Source organism: Hyla sarda, chromosome 1 (genome assembly GCF_029499605.1).
Source record: "Hyla sarda isolate aHylSar1 chromosome 1, aHylSar1.hap1, whole genome shotgun sequence".
Lineage (NCBI taxonomy): Eukaryota > Metazoa > Chordata > Amphibia > Anura > Hylidae > Hyla > Hyla sarda.
In genome coordinates, this window is record NC_079189.1 from 261,617,589 (window position 1) to 261,638,439 (window position 20,851).

Here is a 20,851-nt window from a genome sequence, read left to right on the forward strand (position 1 = left end):
GCCTGCTCTCGTCAGATCGCAGACTGGTACAGATGTTAGGGCCCGGTAAGTACCGGCATGCGACACTGGCTGGGAATCCCGGCTGCCGTTGACATTTTGCTCTGTTGCCGCCTTCCGTTCCGATTCCGAAAAGGATTTATTGATGCTTAAATCCACAGTATACAGGGTATGAAGATGTCTACGGCCATCCTAAGCTGAATGCGCCTGTTCTCGTCAGATCGCAGACTGCTACCCAGCTTCGGGCCTGGTATGTACCAGCTTGGGAGACTGGCTGGGAATCCCGGGTGCAGTTGACATTTTGCTCTGTTTCTGCTCCGATTCCGAAAATTATTTATTGATGCTTAAATCCACAGTATACAAAGTGTGAAACTGTCAACGGCCATCCTAAGCTGAACGCGCCTGCTCTCGTCAGATTGCAGACTGCTACCCAGCTTAGGGCCCGGTAAGTACCAGCATGGGAGACTGGCTGGGAATCCCAGGTGTTGTTGACATTTTGCTCTGTAGCCGCCTTCCGCTTCGATTCCGAAAAGGATTAATTGATGCTTAAATCCACAGTATACAGGGTGTGAAGCCGTCTACGGCTATCCTAAGCTTAATGTGCCTGTTCTTGTCAGATCGCAGACTGCTGCCCGGCAAGTACGGGCATGGGAGACTAGCTGGCAATCCAAGGTGCTATTGACATTTTGCTCTGTTGCCGCCTTCCTCTCCGATTCCGAAAAGGATTTATTGATGCTTAAATGCACAGTATAAAAAACATGAAGCTGTCAAAGGCCATCCTAAGCTGAACGCGCCTGCTCTCATCAGATCGCAGACTGCTACCCAGTTAAGGGCCCGGTAAGTACTGGCATGGGAGACTGGCTGGGAATCCCGGGTGCCGTTGACGTTTTGCTCTATTGCTGCCTTCCGCTCCGATTCCAAAAAGAATTTATTGATGCTTAAATCCACAGTATACAAGGTGTGAAGCTGTCGACGGCCATCCAAAGCTTAACGCGCATGCTCTCGTCAGATCGCAGACTGGTACAGATATTAGGGCCCGGTAAGTACCGGCATGGGACACTGGCTGGGAATCTCGGCTGCCGTTGACATTTTGCTCTGTTGCCGCCTTCCGTTCGGAAAAGGATTTATTGATGCTTAAATTCACAGTATAAAGGGCAAAAAGCTGTCATCGGCCATCCTAAGCTGAACGCGCCTGCTCTCGTCACATCGCAGACTGCTAACCAGCTTAGGGCCCGGTAAGTACTGGCATGGGAGACTGGCTGGGAATCCCAGGTGCCGTTGACATTTTGCTCTATTGCTGCCTTCCGCTCCGATTCCGAAAAGAATTTATTGATGCTTAAATCCACAGTATACAAGGTGTGAAGCTGTCGACGGCCATCCTAAGCTTAACGCGCCTGCTCTCGTCAGATCGCAGACTGGTACAGATCTTAGGGCCCGGTAAGTACCGGCATGGGACACTGGCTGGGAATCCCGGCTGCCGTTGACATTTTGCTCTGTTGCCGCCTTCCGTTCCGATTCCGAAAAGGATTTACTGATGCTTAAATGCACAGTATAAAGGGCGAGAAGCTGTCAACGGCCATCCTAAGCTGATCGCGCCTGCTCTCATCAGATCGCAGACTGCTACCCAGCTTAGGGCCCGGTAAGTACCAGCATGGGAGACTGGCTGGGATTCCCAGGTGTCGTTGACATTTTGCTCTGTTGCCGCCTTAGGCTCCGATTCCGAAAAGGATTTATTGATGCTTAAATCCACAATATACAAGGCGTGCAGATGTCAACGGACATCCTAAGCTGAACGCGCCTGCTCTCGTTAAATCGCAGACTGCTACCCAGCTTAGGGCCCAGTAAGTACCGGCATGGGAGACTGGCTGGGAATCCCAAGTGCAGTTGACATTTTGCTCTGTTGCCGCCTTCCGTTCGGAAAAGGATTTATTGATGCTTAAATGCACAGTATAAAGGGCAAAAAGCTGTCATCGGCCATCCTAAGCTGAACGCGCCTGCTCTCGTCACATCGCAGACTGCTAACCAGCTTAGGGCCCGGTAAGTACTGGCATGGGAGACTGGCTGGGAATCCCAGGTGCCGTTGACATTATGCTCTATTGCTGCCTTCCGCTCCGATTCCGAAAAGAATTTATTGATGCTTAAATCCACAGTATACAAGGTGTGAAGCTGTCGACGGCCATCCTAAGCTTAACGCGCCTGCTCTCGTCAGATCGCAGACTGGTACAGATCTTAGGGCCCGGTAAGTACCGGCATGGGACACTGGCTGGGAATCCCGGCTGCCGTTGACATTTTGCTCTGTTGCCGCCTTCCGTTCCGATTCCGAAAAGGATTTACTGATGCTTAAATGCACAGTATAAAGGGCGAGAAGCTGTCAACGGCCATCCTAAGCTGAACGCGCCTGCTCTCATCAGATCGCAGACTGCTACCCAGCTTAGGGCCCGGTAAGTACCAGCATGGGAGATTGGCTGGGAATCCCAGGTGTCGTTGACATTTTGCTCTGTTGCCGCCTTAGGCTCCGATTCCGAAAAGGATTTATTGATGCTTAAATCCACAATATACAAGGCGTGCAGATGTCAACGGACATCCTAAGCTGAACGTGCCTGCTCTCGTCAAATTGCAGACTGCTACCCAGCTTAGGGCCCAGTAAGTACCGGCATGGGAGACTGGCTGGGAATCCCAAGTGCAGTTGACATTTTGCTCTGTTGCCGCCTTCCGTTCCGATTCCGAAAAGGATTTATTGATGCTTAAATGCACAGTATAAAAAGCATGAAGCTGTCAATGGCCATCCTAAGCTGAACGCGCCTGCTCTCGTCAGATCGCAGACTGCTACCCAGCTTAGGGCCCGGTAAGTACTGGCATGGGAGACTGGCTGGGAATCCCGGTTGCCGTTGACATTTTGCTCTATTGCTGCCTTCCGCTCCGATTCCGAAAAGAATTTATTGATGCTTAAATCCACAGTATACAAGGTGTGAAGCTGTCGACGGCCATCCTAAGCTTAACGCGCCTGCTCTCGTCAGATCGCAGACTGGTACAGATCTTAGGGCCCGGTAAGTACCGGCATGGGACACTGGCTGGGAATCCTGGCTGCCGTTGACATTTTGCTCTGTTGCCGCCTTCCGTTCCGATTCCGAAAAGGATTTATTGATGCTTAAATGCACAGTATAAAGGGCGAGAAGCTGTCAACGGCCATCCTAAGCTGAACGCGCCTGCTCTCGTCAGATCGCAGACTGCTACCCAGTTTAGGGCCCGTTAAGTACCAGCATGGGAGACTGGCTGGGAATCCCAGGTGTCGTTGACATTTTGCTCTGTTGCCGCCTTCCGCTCTGATTCGGAAAAGGATTTATTGATGCTTAAATGCACAGTATAAAGGGCCTTTAGCTGTTAACGGCCATCCTAAGCTGAACGCGCCTGCTCTCGTCAGATCGCAGACTGCTACCCAGCCTAGGGCCCGGTAAGTACCAGCATGGGAGACTGGCTGGGAATCTCAGGTGTTGTTGACATTTTGCTCTGTAGCTCTGTAGACATTTTGCTGCGATTCCGAAAAGGATTTATTGATGCTTAAATCCACAATATACAGGGTGTGAAGCCGTCTACGGCTATCCTAAGCTGAATGCGCCTGTTCTTGTCAGATCGCAGACTGCTGCCTGGCAAGTACGGGCATGGGAGACTGGCTTTCAATCCAAGGTGCTATTGACATTTTGCTCTGTTGCCGCCTTCCTCTCCGATTAAAAAAAATATTTATTGATGCTTAAATCCACAGTATACAAGGCGTGAAGATGTCAACGGCCAACCTTAGCTGAACGCGCCTGCTCTCGTCAGTTTGCAGACTGCTACCCAGCTTAGGGCCCGGTTAGTATTGGCATGGGAGACTGGCTGGGAATCCTGGGTGCCGTTGACATTTTGCTCTATTGCTGCCTTCCGCTCCGATTCCGAAAATAATTTATTGATGCTTAAATCCACAGTATACAAGGTGTGAAGCTGTCGACGGCCATCCTAAGCTTAACGCGCCTGCTCTCGTCAGATCGCAGACTGGTACAGATCTTAGGGCCCGGTAAGTACCGGCATGGGACACTGGCTGGGAATCCCGGCTGCCGTTGACATTTTGCTCTGTTGCCGCCTTCCGTTCCGATTCCGAAAAGGATTTATTGATGCTTAAATGCACAGTATAAAGGGCGAGAAGCTGTCAACGGCCATCCTAAGCTGAACGTGCCTGCTCTCGTCAGATCGCAGACTGCTACCCAGCTCAGGGCCCGGTAAGTACCAGCATGGGAGACTGGCTGGGAATCCCAGGTGTCGTTGACATTTTGCTCTGTTGCCGCTTTCCGCTCCGATTCCGAAAAGGATTTATTGATGCTTAAATCCACAGTATACAGGGTGTGAAGATGTCTACGGCCATCCTAAGCTGAATGCGCATGTTCTCGTCAGATCGCAGACTGCTACCCAGCTTCGGGCCTGGTAAGTACCAGCATGGGAGACTGGCTGGGAATCCCGAGTGCAGTTGACATTTTGCTCTGTTTCTGCTCCGATTCCGAAAATTATTTATTGATGCTTAAATCCACAGTATACAAAGTGTGAAGCTGTCAATGGCTATCCTAAGCTGAACGCGCCTGCTCTCGTCAGATCGCAGACTGCTACCCAGCTTAGGGCCTGGTAAGTACCAGCATGGGAGACTGGCTGGGAATCCCGGGTGCAGTTGACATTTTAATCTGTTGCCGCCTTCCGCGCCGATTCGGAAAAGGATTTATTGATGCTTAAATCCACAACATATAGGGTGTGAAGCTGTCAACGGCCATCCTAAGCCTGAACGTGCCTGCTCTCCTCAGATCGCAGACTGCTGCCCGGCAGTTACCGGCATGGGAGACTGGCTGGCAATCCAAGGCGCCATTGACATTTTGCTCTGTTGCCGCCTTCCTCTCCGATTAATAAAAATATTTATTGATGCTTAAATCCACAATATACAAGGCGTAAAGATGTCAACGGCCATCCTAAGCTGAACGCGCCTGCTCTCGTCAGATCGCAGACTGCTACCCAGCTTAGGGCCCAGTAAGTACCGGCATGGGACACTGGCTGGGAATCCCGGGTGCAGTTGACATTTTGCTCTGTTGCCGCCTTCTGCTCCGATTCGGAAAAGGATTTATTGATGCTTAAATGCACAGTATAAAGGACGTGAAGCTGTCAACGGCCATCCTAAGCTGAACGCGCTGCTCTCGTCAGATCGCAGACTGCTACCCAGCTTAGGGCCCGGTAAGTACCAGCATGGGAGACTGGCTGGGAATCCCAGGTGTTTTTGACATTTTTCTCTGTAGCCGCGTTCCGCTCTGATTCCGAAAAGGATTTATTGATGCTCAAATCCACAGTATACAGGGTGTAAAGCCGTCTACGGCTATCCTAAGCTGAATGTGCCTGTTCTTGTCAGATCGCAGACTGCTGCCCGGCAAGTACGGGCATGGGAGAGTGGCTGGCAATCCAAGGTGCTATTGACATTTTGCTCTGTTGCCGCCTTCCTCTCCGATTCCGAAAAGGATTCATTGATGCTTAAATGCACAGTATAAAAAACATGAAGCTGTCAAAGGCCATCCTAAGCTGAACGCGCCTGCTCTCATCAGATCGCAGACTGCTACCCAGCTTAGGGCCCGGTAAGTACTGGCATAGGAGACTGGCTGGGAGTCCCGGATGCCGTTGATATTTTGCTCTATTGCTGCCTTCCGCTCCGATTCCGAAAAGAATTTATTGATGCTTAAATCCACAGTATACAAGGTGTGAAGCTGTCGACGGCCATCCTAAGCTTAACGCGCCTGCTCTCGTCAGATCGCAGACTGGTACAGATCTTAGGGCCCGGTAAGTACCGGCATGGGACACTGGCTGGGAATCCCGGCTGCCGTTGACATTTTGCTCTGTTGCCGCCTTCCGTTCCAATTCCGAAAAGGATTTATTGATGCCTAAATGCACAGTATAAAGGGCGAGAAGCTGTCAACGGCCATCCTAAGCTGAACGCGCCTGTTCTCGTCAGATCGCAGACTGCTACCCAGCTTCGGGCCTGGTAAGTACCAGCAAGGGAGACTGGCTGGGAATCCCGGGTGCAGTTGACATCTTGCTCTGTTTCTGCTCCGATTCTGAAAATTATTTATTGATGCTTAAATCCACAGTATACAAAGTGTGAAGCTGTCAACGGCCATCCTAAGCTGAACGCGCCTGCTCTCGTCAGATCGCAGACTGCTACCCAGCTTAGGTCCTGGTAAGTACCAGCATGGGAGACTGGCTGGGAACCCCGGGTGCAGTTGACATTTTAATCTGTTGCCGCCTTCCGCTCCGATTCGGAAAAGGATTTATTGATGCTTAAATCCACAATATACAGGGTGTGAAGCTGTCAACGGCCATCCTAAGCCTGAACGTGCCTGCTCTCCTCAGATCGCAGACTGCTGCCCCTCAGATCGCAGACTGCTGCCCGGCAGTTACCGGCATGGGAGACTGGCTGGCAATCCAAGGTGCCATTGACATTTTGCTCTGTTGCCGCCTTCCGTTCCGATTCCGAAAAGGATTTATTGATGCTTAAATGCACAGTATAAAAAGCATGAAGCTGTCAATGGCCATCCTAAGCTGAACGCGCCTGCTCTCGTCAGATCGCAGACTGCTACCCAGCTTAGGGCCCGGTAAGTACTGGCATGGGAGACTGGCTGGTAATCCCGGTTGACATTTAGCTCTACTGCTGCCTTCCGCTCCGATTCCGAAAATAATTTATTGATGCTTAAAACCACAGTATACAAGGTGTGAAGCTGTCGACGGCCATCCTAATCTTAACGCGCCTGCTCTTGTCAGATCGCAGACTGGTACAGATCTTAGGGCCCGGTAAGTACCGGCATGGGACACTGGCTGGGAATCCCGGCTGCCGTTGACATTTTGCTCTGTTGCCGCCTTCCGTTCCGATTCCGAAAAGGATTTATTGATGCTTAAATGCACAGTATACAAAGTGTGAAGCTGTCAACGGCCATCCTAAGCTGAACGCGCCTGCTCTCGTCAGATCGCAGACTGCTACCCAGCTTAGGGCCTGGTAAGTACCAGCATGGGAGTCTGGCTGGGAATCCCGGGTGCAGTTGACATTTTAATCTGTTGCCGCCTTCCGCTCCGATTCGGAAAAGGATTTATTGATGCTTAAATGCACAGTATAAAGTGCATGAAGCTGTTAACGGCCATCCTAAGCTGAACGCGCCTGCTCTCGTCAGATCGCAGACTGCTACCCAGCTTCGGGCTCGGTAAGAACCAGCATGGGAGACTGGCTGGGAATCCCAGGTGTTGTTGACATTTTGCTCTGTAGCTCTGTAGACATTTTGCTCGGATTGCGAAAAGGATTTATTGATGCTTAAATCCACAATATACAGGGTGTGAAGCCGTCTACGGCTATCCTAAGCTGAATGCGCCTGTTCTTGTCAGATCGCAGACTGCTGCCCGGCAAGTACGGGCATGGGAGACTGGCTGGCAATCCAAGGTGCTATTGACATTTTGATCTGTTGCCGCCTTCCTCTCCGATTAAAAAAAATATTTATTGATGCTTAAATCCACAGTATACAAGTCATGAAGATGTCAACGGCCATCCTAAGCTGAACGCGCCTGCTCTCGTCAGATCGCAGACTGCTATCCAGCTTAGGGCCCGGTAAGTACTGGCATGGGAGACTGGCTGGTAATCCCGGTTGACATTTAGCTCTATTGCTGCCTTCCGCTCCGATTCCGAAAAGAATTTATTGATGCTTAAATCCACAGTATACAAGGTGTGAAGCTGTCGACGGCCATCCTAAGCTTAACACGCCTGCTCTCGTCAGATCGCAGACTGGTACAGATCTTAGGGCCCGGTAAGTACCGGCATAAGACACTGGCTGGGAATCCCTACTGCCGTTGACATTTTGCTCTGTTGCCGCCTTCCGTTCCGATTCCGAAAAGGATTTATTGATGCTTAAATGCACAGTATACAAAGTGTGAAGCTGTCAACGGCCATCCTAAGCTGAACGCGCCTGCTCTCGTCAGATCTGCTACCCAGCTTAGGGCCTGGTAAGTACCAGCATGGGAGACTGGCTGGGAATCCCGGGTGCAGTTGACATTTTAATCTGTTGCCGCCTTCCGCTCCGATTCGGAAAAGGATTTATTGATGCTTAAATGCACAGTATAAAGAGAGTGAGGCTGTTAACGGCCATCCTAAGCTGAACGCGCCTGCTCTCGTCAGATCGCAGACTGCTACCCAGCTTAGGGCCCGGTAAGTACCAGCATGGGAGACTGGCTGGGGATCTCAGGTGTTGTTGACATTTTGCTCTGTAGCTCTGTAGACATTTTGCTACGATTTCGAAAAGGATTTATTGATGCTTAAATCCACAATATACAGGGTGTGAAGCCGTCTACGGCTATCCTAAGCTGAATGCGCCTGTTCTTGTCAGATCGCAGACTGCTGCCCGGCAAGTACGGGCATGGGAGACTGGCTGGCAATCCAAGGTGCTATTGACATTTTGATCTGTTGCCGCCTTCCTCTCCGATTAAAAAAAATATTTATTGATGCTTAAATCCACAGTATACAAGGCGTTAAGATGTCAACGGCCATCCTAAGCTGAACGCGCCTGCTCTCGTCAGATCGCAGACTGCTACCCAGCTTAGGGCCCGGTAAGTACCAGCATGGGAGACTGGCTGGGAATCTCGGCTGCCGTTGACATTTTGCTCTGTTGCCGCCTTCCGCTCCGATTCCGAAAAGGATTTATTGATGCTTAAATGCACAGTATAAAGTGCGAGAAGCTGTCAACGGCCATCCTAAGCTGAACGTACCTGCTCTCGTCAGATCGCAGACTGCTACCCAGCTTAGGGCCCGGTAATTACCAGCATGGGAGACTGGCTGGGAATCCCAGGTGTCGTTAACATTTTGCTCTGTTGCCGCCTTACGCTCCGATTCCGAAAAGGATTTATTGATGCTTAAATCCACAGTATACAGGGTGTCAAGATGTCTACGGCCATCCTAAGCTGAATGCGCCTGTTCTCGTCAGATCGCAGACTGCTACCCAGCTTCGGGCCTGGTAAGTACCAGCATGGGAGACTGGCTGGGAATCCCGGGTGCAGTTGACATTTTGCTCTGTTTCTGCTCCGATTCCGAAAATTATTTACTGATGCTTAAATCCACAGTATACAAAGTGTGAAGCTGTCAACGGCCATCCTAAGCTGAACGCGCCTGCTCTCGTCAGATCGCAGACTGCTACCCAGCTTAGGGCCTGGTAAGTACCAGCATGGGAGACTGGCTGGGAATCCCAGGTGCAGTTGACATTTTAATCTGTTGCTGCCTTCCGCTTCGATTCGGAAAAGGATTTATTGATGCTTAAATCCACAATACACAGGGTGTGAAGCTGTCAACGGCCATCCTAAGCCTGAACATGCCTGCTCTCCTCAGATCGCAGACTGCTGCCGGGCAGTTACCAGCATGGGAGACTGGCTGGCAATTCAATGTGCCATTGACATTTTGCTCTGTTGCCGCCATCCTCTCCGATTAATAAAAATATTTATTGATGCTAAAATCCACAATATACAAGGCGTGAAGATGTCAACGGCCATCCTAAGCTGAACGCGCCTGCTCTCGTCAGATCGCAGACTGCTACCCAGCTTAGGGCCCAGTAATTACCGGCATGGGAGACTGGCTGGGAATCCCGGGTGCAGTTGACATTATGCTCTGTTGCCACCTTCCGTTCTGATTCCGAAAAGGATTTATTGATGCTTAAATGCGCAGTATAAAAAGCATGAAGCTGTCAATGGCCATCCTAAGCTGAACGCGCCTGCTCTCGTCAGATCGCAGACTGCTACCCAGCTAAGGGCACAGTAAGTACCAGCATGGGAGACTGGCTGGGAATCCCGGGTGCAGTTGACATTTTAATCTGTTGCCGCCTTCTGCTCAGATTCCGAAAAGGATTTATTGATGCTTAAATGCACAGTATAAAAAGCATGAAGCTGTCAATGGCCATCCTAAGCTGAACGCGCCTGCTCTCGTCAGATCGCAAACTGCTACCCAGCTTAGGGCCCGCTAAGTACTGGCATGGGAGACTGGCTGGGAATCCCGGGTGCCGTTGACATTTTGCTCTATTGCTGCCTTCCGCTCCGATTCCGAAAATAATTTATTGATGCTTAAATCCACAGTATACAAGGTGTGAAGCTGTCGACGGCCATCCTAAGCTTAACGTGCCTGCTCTTGTCAGATCGCAGACTGGTACAGATCTTAGGGCCCGGTAAGTACCAGCATGGGACACTGGCTGGGAATCTCGGCTGCCGTTGACATTTTGCTCTGTTGCCGCCTTCCGTTCCGATTCCGAAAAGGATTTATTGATGCTTAAATGCACAGTATAAAGTGCGAGAAGCTGTCAACGGCCATCCTAAGCTGAACGTGCCTGCTCTCGTCAGATCGCAGACTGCTACCCAGCTTAGGGCCCGGTAAGTACCAGCATGGGAGACTGGCTGGGAATCCCAGGTGTCGTTAACATTTTGCTCTGTTGCCGCCTTACGCTCCGATTCCGAAAAGGATTTATTGATGCTTAAATCCACAGTATACAGGGTGTGAAGCTGTCAACGGCCATCCTAAGCTGAACGCGCCTGCTCTCGTCAGATCGCAGACTGCTACCCAGCATAGGGCCTGGTAAGTACCAGCATGGGAGACTGGCTGGGAATCCCGGGTGCAGTTGACATTTTGCTCTGCTTCTGCTCCGATTCCGAAAATTATTTATTGATGCTTAAATCCACAATATACAGGGTGTGTAGCTGTCAACGGCCATCCTAAGCCTGAACATGCCTGCTCTCCTCAGATCGCAGACTGCTGCCCGGCAGTTACCAGCATGGGAGACTGGCTGGCAATTCAAGGTGCCATTGACATTTTGCTCTGTTGCCGCCTTCCTCTCCGATTAATAAAAATATTTATTGATGCTAAAATCCACAATATACAAGGCATGAAGATGTCAACGGCCATCCTAAGCTGAACGCGCCTGCTCTCGTCAGATCGCAGACTGCTACCCAGCTTAGGGCCCAGTAATTACCGGCATGGGAGACTGGCTGGGAATCCCGGGTGCAGTTGACATTATGCTCTGTTGCCGCCTTCCGTTCCGATTCCGAAAAGGATTTATTGATGCTTAAATGCGCAGTATAAATAGCATGAAGCTGTCAATGGCCATCCTAAGCTGAACGCGCCTGCTCTCGTCAGATCGCAGACTGCTACCCAGCTAAGGGCACAGTAAGTACCAGCATGGGAGACTGGCTGGGAATCCCGGGTGCAGTTGACATTTTAATCTGTTGCCGCCTTCTGCTCCGATTCCGAAAAGGATTTATTGATGCTTAAATGCACAGTATAAAAAGCATGAAGCTGTCAATGGCCATCCTAAGCTGAACGCGCCTGCTCTCGTCAGATCGCAGACTGCTCTAGCTTAGGGCCCGGTATGTACTGGCATGGGAGACTGGCTGGGAATCCCGGGTGCCGTTGACATTTTGCTCTATTGCTGCCTTCCGCTCCGATTCCGAAAATAATTTATTGATGCTTAACTCCACAGTATACAAGGTGTGAAGCTGTCGACGGCCATCCTAAGCTTAACGCGCCTGCTCTCGTCAGATCGCAGACTGGTACAGATCTTAGGGCCCGGTAAGTACCGGCATGGGACACTGGCTGGGAATCCCGGCTGCCGTTGACATTTTGCTCTGTTGCCGCCTTCCGTTCCGATTCCGAAAAGGATTTATTGATGCTTAAATGCACAGTATACAAAGTGAGAAGCTGTCAACGGCCATCCTAAGCTGAACGCGCCTGCTCTCGTCAGATCGCAGACTGCTACCCAGCTTAGGGCCCGGTAAGTACCAGCATGGGAGGCTGGCTGGGAATCCCGGGTGCAGTTGACATTTTGCTCTGTTGCCGCCTTCCGTTCCGATTCCGAAAAGGATATATTGATGCTTAAATGCACAATATAAAAATCAAGAAGCTGTCAACGGCCATCCTAAGCTGAACGTGCCTGCTCTCGTCAGATCGCAGCCTGATACCCAGCTTAGGGCCTGGTAAGTACCACCATGGGAGACTGGCTGGGAATCCCAGGTGTCGTTTACATTTTGCTCTGTTGCCGCCTTACGCTCCGATTCCGAAAAGGATTTATTGATGCTTAAATCCACAGTATACAGGGTGTGAAGATGTCTATGGCCATCCTAAGCTGAATGCGCCTGTTCTCGTCAGATCGCAGACTGCTACCCAGCTTCGGGCCTGGTAACTACCAGCATGGGAGACTGGCTGGGAATCCCGGGTGCAGTTGCCATTTTGCTCTGTTTCTGCTCCGATTCCGAAAATTGATTATTGATGCTTAAATCCACAGTATACAAAGTGTGAAGCTGTCAACGGCCATCCTAAGCTGAACGCGCCTGCTTTCGTCAGATCGCAGACTGCTACCCAGCTTAGGGCCTGGTAAGTACCAGCATGGGAGACTGGCTGGGAATCCCAGGTGCAGTTGACAATTTAATCTGTTGCCGCCTTCCGCTCCGATTCGGAAAAGGATTTATTGATGCTTAAATCCACAATCCACAATACACAGGGTGTGAAGCTGTCAACGGCCATCCTAAGCCTGAACGTGCCTGCTCTCCTCAGATCGCAGACTACTGCCCGGCAGTTACCGGCATGGGAGACTGGCTGGCAATCCAAGGTGCCATTGACATTTTGCTCTGTTGCCGCCTTCCTCTCCGATTAATAAAAATATTTATTGATGCTTAAATTCACAATATACAAGGCGTGAAGATGTCAACGGACATCCTAAGCTGAACGCGCCTGCTCTCGTCAGATCGCAGACTGCTACCCAGCTTAGGGCCCAGTAAGTACCGGCATGGGAGACTGGCTGGGAATCCCGGGTGCAGTTGACATTATGCTCTGTTGCCGCCTTCCGTTCCGATTCCGAAAAGGATTTATTGATGCTTAAATGCACAGTATAAAAAGCATGAAGCTGTCAATGGCCATCCTAAGCTGAACGCGCCTGCTCTCGTCAGATCGCAGACTGCTACCCAGCTTAGGGCCCAGTAAGTACCGGCATGGGAGACTGTCTGGGAATCCCGGGTGCAGTTGACATTTTGCTCTGTTGCCGCCTTCTGTTCCGATTCCGAAAAGGATTTATTGATGCTTAAATGCACAGTATAAAAAGCATGAATCTGTCAATGGCCATCCTAAGCTGAACGCGCCTGCTTTCGTCAGATCGCAGACTGCTACCTAACTTAGGGCCCGGTAAGTACTGGCATGGGAGACTGGCTGGGAATCCCAGTTGCCGTTGACATTTTGCTCTATTGCTGCCTTCCGCTCCGATTCCGAAAATAATTTATTGATGCTTAAATCCACAGTATACAAGGTGTGAATCTGTCGACGGCCATCCTAAGCTTAACGCGCCTGCTCTCGTCAGATCGCAGACTGGTACAGATCTTAGGGCCCGGTAAGTACCGGCATGGGACACTGGCTGGGAATCCCGGCTGCCGTTGACATTTTGCTCTGTTGCCGCCTTCCGTTCCGATTCCGAAAAGGATTTATTGATGCTTAAATGCACAGTATACAGTATACAGGGTGGGAAGCTGTCAACGGCCATCCTAAGCTGAACGCGCCTGCTCTCGTCAGATCGCAGACTGATACCCAGCTTAGGGCCTGGTAAGTACCAGCATGGGAGACTGGCTGGGAATCCAGGGTGCAGTTGACATTTTAATCTGTTGCCGCCTTCCGCTTCGATTCGGAAAATTATTTATTGATGCTTAAATCCACAATATAAAGGGCGTGAAGCTGTCAACGGCCATCCTAAGCTGAACGCGCCTGCTCTCGTCAGATCGCAGACTGCAACCCAGCTTAGGGCCCGGTAAGTACCAGCATGGGAGACTGGCTGGGAATCCCAGGTGTTGTTGACCTTTTGCTCTATAGCCGCCTTCCGCTCCGATTCCGAAAAGGATTTATTGATGCTTAAATCCACAGTATACAGGGTGTGAAGCCGTCTACGGCTATCCTAAGCTGAATGTGCCTGTTCTTGTCAGATCGCAAACTGCTGCCCAGCAAGTACGGGCATGGGAGACTGGCTGGCAATCCAAGGTGCTATTGACATTTTGCTCTGTTGCCGCCTTCCTCTACGATTCCGAAAAGGATTTATTGATGCTTAAATGCACAGTATAAAAAGCATGAAACTGTCAATGGCCATCCTAAGATGAACGCGCCTGCTCTCGTCAGATCGCAGACTGCTACCCAGCTTAGGGCCCGGTAAGTACTGGCATGGGAGACTGGCTGGGAATCCCAGGTGCCGTTGACATTTTGCTCTATTGCTGCCTTCCGCTCCGATTCCGAAAATAATTTATTGATGCTTAAATCCACAGTATACAAGGTGTGAAGCTGTCGACGGCCATCCTAAGCTTAACGCGCCTGCTCTCGTCAGATCGCAGACTGGTACAGATCTTAGGGCTCGGTAAGTACCGACATGGGACACTGGCTGGGAATCCCGGCTGCCGTTGACATTTTGCTCTGTTGCCGCCTTCCGTTCCGATTCCGAAAAGGATTTATTGATGCCTAAATGCACAGTTTAAAGGGCGAGAAGCTGTCAACGGCCATCCTAAGCTGAACGCGCCTGCTCTCGTCAGATCGCAGACTGCTACCCTGCTTAGGGCCCGGTAAGTACCAGCATGGGAGACTGGCTGGGAATCCCAGGTGTCGTTGACATTTTGCTCTGTTGCCGCCTTCCGCTCCGATTCCGAAAAGGTTTTATTGATGCTTAAATCCACAGTATACAGGGTGTGAAGATGTCTATGGCCATCCTAAGCTGAATGCGCCTGTTCTCGTCAGATCGCAGACTGCCACCCAGCTTCGGGCCTGGTAAGTACCAGCATGGGAGACTGGCTGGGATTCCCGGGTGCAGTTGACATTTTGCTCTGTTTCTGCTCCGATTCCAAAAATTATTTATGAAGCTGTCAACGGCCATCCTAAGCTGAACGCGCCTGCTCTCCTCAGATCGCAGACTGCTGCCCGGCAGTTACCAGCATGGGAGACTGGCTGGCAATTCAAGGTGCCATTGACATTTTGCTCTGTTGCCGCCTTCCTCTCCGATTAATAAAAATATTTATTGATGCTTAAATTCACAATAAACAAGGCGTAAAGATGTCAACGGCCATCCTAAGCTGAACGCGCCTGCCCTCGTCAGATCGCAGACTGCTACCCAGCTTAGGGCCCAGTAAGAACCGGCATGGGAGACTGGCTGGGAATCCCGGGTGCAGTTGCCATTTTGCTCTGTTTCTGCTCCGATTCGGAAAAGGATTTATTGATGCTTAAATCCACAGTATACAATGTGTGAAGCTTTCAACGGCCATCCTAAGCTGAACGCGCCTGCTCTCGTCAGATCGCAGACTGCTACCCAGCTTAGGGCCTGGTAAGTACCAGCATGGGAGACTGGCTGGGAATCCTAGGTGTTGTTGACATTTTAATCTGTTGCCGCCTTCCGCTTCGATTCCGAAAAGGATTTATTGATGCTTAAATCCACAGTATGCAGGGTGTGAAGCCGTCTACGGCTATCCTAAGCTGAATGTGCCTGTTCTTGTCAGATCGCAGACTGCTGCCCGGCAAGTACGGGCATGGGAGACTGGCTGGCAATCCAAGGTGCTATTGAAATTTTGCTCTGTTGCCGCCTTACTCTCCGATTCCGAAAAGGATTTATTGATGCTTAAATGCACAGTATAAAAAGCACGAAGCTGTCAATGGCCATCCTAAGCTGAACGCGCCTGCTCTCGTCAGATCGCAGACTGCTACCCAGCTTAGGGCCCGGTAAGTACAGGCATGGGAGACTGGTTGGAAATCCCAGGTGCCGTTGACATTTTGCTCTATTGCTGCCTTCCGCTCCGATTCCGAAAAGAATTTATTGATGCTTAAATCCACAGTATACAAGGTGTGAAGCTGTCGACGGCCATCCTAAGCTTAACGCGCCTGCTCTCGTCAGATCGCAGACTGCTACCCAGCTTCGGGCCTGGTAAGTACCAGCATGGGAGACTGGCTGGGAATTCCGGGTGCAGTTGACATTTTGCTCTGTTTCTGCTCCGATTCCGAAAATTATTTATTGATGCTTAAATCCACAGTATACAAAGTGTGAAGCTGTCAACGGCCATCCTAAGCTGAACGCGCCTGCGCTCGTCAGATAGCAGACTGCTACCCAGTTTAGGGCCTGGTAAGTACCAACATGGGAGACTGGCTGGGAATCCCGGGTGCAGTTGACATTTTAATCTGTTGCCGCCTTCCGCTCCGATTCGGAAAAGGATTTATTGATGCTTAAATCCACAATATACAGGGTGTGAAGCTGTCAACGGCCATCCTAAGCCTGAACGTGCCTGCTCTCCTCAGATCGCAGACTGCTGCCTGGCAGTTACCGGCATGGGAGACTGGCTGGCAATCCAAGGTGCCATTGACATTTTGCTCTGTTGCCGAATTCCTCTCCGATTAATAAAAATATTTATTGATGCTTAAATCCACAATATACAAGGCGTGAAGATGTCAACGGCCATCCTAAGCTGAACGTGCCTGCTCTCGTCAGATCGCAGACGGCTACCCAGCTTAGGGCCCGGTAAGTACTGGCATAGGAGACTGGCTGGGAATCCCGGGTGCCGTTGACATTTTACTCTATTGCTGCCTTCCGCTCCGATTCCGAAAATAATTTATTGATGCTTAAATCCACAGTATACAAGGTGTGAAGCTGTCGACGGCCATCCTAAGCTTAACGCGCCTGCTCTCGTCAGATCGCAGACTGGTACAGATTTTAGGGCCCGGTAATTACCGGCATGGGACACTGGCTGGGAATCCCGGCTGCCGTTGACATTTTGCTCTGTTGCCGCCTTCCGTTCCGATTCTGAAAAGGATTTATTGATGCTTAAATGCACAGTATACAAAGTGTGAAGCTGTCAACGGCCATCCTAAGCTGAACGCGCCTGCTCTCCTCGGATCGCAGACTGCTACCCAGCTTAGGGCCTGGTAAGTACCAGCATGGGAGACTGGCTGGGAATCCCGGGTGCAGTTGACATTTTAATCTGTTGCCGCCTTTCGCTCCGATTCGGAAAAGGATTTATTGATGCTTAAATGCACAGTATAAAGGGCGTGAAGCTGTCAACGGCCATCCTAAGCTGAACGCGCCTGCTCTCGTCAGATCGCAGACTGCTACCCAGCTTAGGGCCCGGTAAGTACCAGCATGGGAGACTGGCTGGAAATCCCTGGTGCCGTTGACATTTTGCTCTGTAACCGCCTTCCGCTTCGATTCCGAAAAGGATTTATTGATGCTTAAATCCACAGTATACAGGGTGTGAAGCCGTCTACGGCTATCCTAAGCTGAATGTGCCTGTTCTTGTCAGATCGCAGACTGCTGCCCGGCATGGGAGACTGGCTGGCAATCCGAGGTGCTATTGACATTTTGCTCTGTTGCCGCGTTCCTCTCCGATTCAGAAAAGGATTTATTGATGCTTAAATGCACAGTATAAATAGCATGAAGCTGTCAATGGCCATCCTAAGCTGAATGCGCCTGCTCTCGTCAGATCGCAGACTGCTACCCAGCTTAGGGCCCGGTAAGTACTGGCATGGGAGACTGGCTGGGAATCCCAGGTGCCGTTGACATTTTGCTCTATTGCTGCCTTCCGCTCCGATTCCGAAAATAATTTATTGATGCTTAAATCCACAGTATACAGGGTATGAAGATGTCTACGGCCATCCTAAGCTGAATGCGCCTGTTCTCGTCAGATCGCAGACTGCTACCCAGCTTCGGGCCTGGTAAGTACCAGCATGGGAGACTGGCTGGGAATCCCGGGTGCAGTTGACATTTTGCTCTGTTTCTGCTCCGATTCCGAAAATTATTTATTGATGCTTAAATCCACAGTATACAAAGTGTGAAGCTGTCGATGGCCATCCTAAGCTGAACGCGCCTGCTCTCGTCAGATCGCAGACTGCTACCCAGCTTAGGGCCTGGTAAGTACCAGCATGGGAGACTGGCTGGGAATCCCGGGTGCCGTTGACATTTTAATCTGTTGCCGCCTTCCGCTCCGATTCGGAAAAGGATTTATTGATGCTTAAATCCACAGTATAAAGAGCGTGAAGCTGTCAACGGCCATCCTAAGCTGAACGTGCCTGCTCTCGTCAGATCGCAGACTGCTACCCAGCTTAGGGCCCGGTAAGTACCAGCATGGTAGACTGGCTGGGAATCCCAGGTGTCGTTGACATTTTGCTCTGTTGCCGCCTTCCCTTCCGATTCCGAAAAGGATTTATTGATGCTTAAATGCACAGTATAAAAAGCATGAAGCTGTCAATGGCCATCCTAAGCTGAACGCGCCTGCTCTCGTCAGATCGCAGACGGCTACCCAGCTTAGGGCCCGGTAAGTACTGGCATGGGAGACTGGCTGGGAATCCCGAGTGCCGTTGACATTTTGCTCTATTGCTGCCTTCCGCTCCGATTCCGAAAATAATTTATTGATGCTTAAATCCACAGTATACAAGGTGTAAAGCTGTCGACGGCCATCCTAACCTTAACGCGCCTGCTCTCGTCAGATCGCAGACTGGTACAGATCTTAGGGCCCGGTAAGTACCGGCATGGGACACTGGCTGGGAATCCCGGCTGCCGTTGACATTTTGCTCTGTTGCCGCCTTCCATTCCGATTCCGAAAAGGATTTATTGATGCTTAAATGCACAGTATAAAGGGCGAAAAGCTGTCAACGGCCATCCTAAGCTGAACGCGCCTGCTCTCGTCAGATCGCAGACTGCTACCCAGCTTAGGGCCCGGTAAGTACTGGCATGGGAGACTGGCTGGGAATCCCAGGTGCCGTTTACATTTTGCTCTATTGCTGCCTTCCGCTCCGATTCCGAAAAGAATTTATTGATGCTTAAATCCACAGTATACAGGGTATGGAGATGTCTATGGCCATCCTAAGCTGAATGCGCCTGCTCTCGTCAGATCGCAGACTGCTACCCAGCTTCGGGCCTGGTAAGTACCAGCATGGGAGACTGGCTGGGAATCCCGGGTGCAGTTGACATTTTGCTCTGTTTCTGCTCAGATTCCGAAAATTATTTATTGATGCTTAAATCCACAGTATACAAAGTGTGAAGCTGTCAATGGACATCCTAAGCTGAACGTGCCTGCTCTCGTCAGATCGCAGACTGCTACCCAGCTTAGGGCCTGGTAAGTACCAGCATGGGAGACTGGCTGGGAATCCCGGGTGCCGTTGACATTTTAATCTGTTGCCGCCTTCCGCTCCGATTCGGAAAAGGATTTATTGATGCTTAAATCCACAGTATAAAGAGCGTGAAGCTGTCAACGGCCATCCTAAGCTGAACGTGCCTGCTCTCGTCAGATCGCAGACTGCTACCCAGCTTAGGGCCCGGTAAGTACCAGCATGGTAGACTGGCTGGGAATCCCAGGTGTCGTTGACATTTTGCTCTGTTGCCGCCTTACGCTCCGATTCCGAAAAGGATTTATTGATGCTTAAATTCACAGTATACAGGGTGTGAAGATGTCTACAGCCATCCTAAGCTGAACGCGCCTGCTCTCGTCAGATCGCAGACTGCTACCCAGCTTAGGGTCCAGTAAGTACCGGCATGGGAGATTGGCTGGGAATCCCGGGTGCAGTTGACATTTTGCTCTGTTGCCGCCTTCCCTTCCGATTCCGAAAAGGATTTATTGATGCTTAAATGCACAGTATAAAAAGCATGAACCTGTCAATGGCCATCCTAAGCTGAACGCGCCTGCTCTCGTCAGATCGCAGACGGCTACCCAGCTTAGGGCCCGGTAAGTACTGGCATGGGAGACTGGCTGGGAATCCTGAGTGCCGTTGACATTTTGCTCTATTGCTGCCTTCCGCTCCGATTCCAAAAATAATTTATTGATGCTTAAATCCACAGTATACAAGGTGTAAAGCTGTCGACGGCCATCCTAAGCTTAACGCGCCTGCTCTCGTCAGATCGCAGACTGGTACAGATCTTAGGGCCCGGTAAGTACCGGCATGGGACACTGGCTGGGAATCCCGGCTGCCGTTGACATTTTGCTCTGTTGCCGCCTTCCATTCCGATTCCGAAAAGGATTTATTGATGCTTAAATGCACAGTATAAAGGGCAAAAAGCTGTTAACGGCCATCCTAAGCTGAACGCGCCTGCTCTCGTCAGATCGCAGACTGCTATCCAGCTTAGGGCCCGGTAAGTACCAGCATGGGAGACTGGCTGGGAATCCCAGGTGTCGTTGACATTTTGCTCTGTTGCCGCCTTACGCTCCGATTTCGAAAAGGATTTATTGATGCTTAAATCCACAGTATACAGGGTGTGAAGATGTCTACGGCCATCCTAAGCTGAATGCGCCTGTTCTTGTCAGATCGCAGACTGCTACCCAGCTTCGGGCCTGGTAAGTACCAGCATGGGAGACTGGCTGGGAATCCCGGGTGCAGTTGACATTTTGCTCGGTTTCTGCTCCGATTCCGAAAATTATTTATTGATGCTTAAATCCACAGTATACAAATTGTGAAGCAGTCAACGGCCATCCTAAGCTGAACGCGCCTGCTCTCGTCAGATCGCAGACTGCTACCCAGCTTAGGGCCCGGTAAGTACCAGCATGGGAGACTGGCTGGGAATCCCAGGTGTTGTTGACATTTTGCTCTGTAGCCGCCTTCCGCTTCGATTCCGAAAAGGATTTATTGATGCTTAAATCCACAGTATACAGGGTGTGAAGCCGTCTATGGCTATCCTAAGCTGAATGTGCCTGTTCTTGTCAGATCGCAGACTGCTGCCCGGCAAGTAAGGGCATGGGAGACTGGCTGGCAATCCAAGGTGCTATTGACATTTTGCTCTGTTGCCGCCTTCCTCTCCGATTCCGAAAA

The 20,851-nt window shown here is 50.7% G+C and overlaps 16 pseudogenes; all 16 read left to right on the top strand.

The window, feature by feature from the left end:
- Positions 1 to 1,161: 1,161 nt before the first annotated feature.
- Positions 1,162 to 1,281, top strand: LOC130352568 (5S ribosomal RNA; annotated as a pseudogene).
- A 682-nt stretch (positions 1,282 to 1,963) lies between these two features.
- Positions 1,964 to 2,083, top strand: LOC130352569 (5S ribosomal RNA; annotated as a pseudogene).
- Positions 2,084 to 2,367: 284 nt separating this feature from the next.
- LOC130327635 (5S ribosomal RNA) lies at positions 2,368 to 2,487 on the top strand (annotated as a pseudogene).
- Positions 2,488 to 2,771: 284 nt separating this feature from the next.
- LOC130324928 (5S ribosomal RNA) lies at positions 2,772 to 2,891 on the top strand (annotated as a pseudogene).
- Positions 2,892 to 4,179: 1,288 nt separating this feature from the next.
- LOC130348023 (5S ribosomal RNA) lies at positions 4,180 to 4,299 on the top strand (annotated as a pseudogene).
- A 4,866-nt stretch (positions 4,300 to 9,165) lies between these two features.
- LOC130329810 (5S ribosomal RNA) lies at positions 9,166 to 9,285 on the top strand (annotated as a pseudogene).
- Positions 9,286 to 13,776: 4,491 nt separating this feature from the next.
- Positions 13,777 to 13,896, top strand: LOC130327101 (5S ribosomal RNA; annotated as a pseudogene).
- Positions 13,897 to 14,168: 272 nt separating this feature from the next.
- LOC130343239 (5S ribosomal RNA) lies at positions 14,169 to 14,288 on the top strand (annotated as a pseudogene).
- Positions 14,289 to 14,572: 284 nt separating this feature from the next.
- On the top strand, positions 14,573 to 14,692 carry LOC130348582 (5S ribosomal RNA; annotated as a pseudogene).
- Positions 14,693 to 16,506: 1,814 nt separating this feature from the next.
- On the top strand, positions 16,507 to 16,626 carry LOC130352923 (5S ribosomal RNA; annotated as a pseudogene).
- Positions 16,627 to 17,112: 486 nt separating this feature from the next.
- LOC130328594 (5S ribosomal RNA) lies at positions 17,113 to 17,232 on the top strand (annotated as a pseudogene).
- A 262-nt stretch (positions 17,233 to 17,494) lies between these two features.
- Positions 17,495 to 17,614, top strand: LOC130324998 (5S ribosomal RNA; annotated as a pseudogene).
- A 277-nt stretch (positions 17,615 to 17,891) lies between these two features.
- LOC130323423 (5S ribosomal RNA) lies at positions 17,892 to 18,011 on the top strand (annotated as a pseudogene).
- A 688-nt stretch (positions 18,012 to 18,699) lies between these two features.
- Positions 18,700 to 18,819, top strand: LOC130318698 (5S ribosomal RNA; annotated as a pseudogene).
- A 1,287-nt stretch (positions 18,820 to 20,106) lies between these two features.
- Positions 20,107 to 20,226, top strand: LOC130326783 (5S ribosomal RNA; annotated as a pseudogene).
- Positions 20,227 to 20,503: 277 nt separating this feature from the next.
- On the top strand, positions 20,504 to 20,623 carry LOC130320737 (5S ribosomal RNA; annotated as a pseudogene).
- Positions 20,624 to 20,851: the final 228 nt, after the last annotated feature.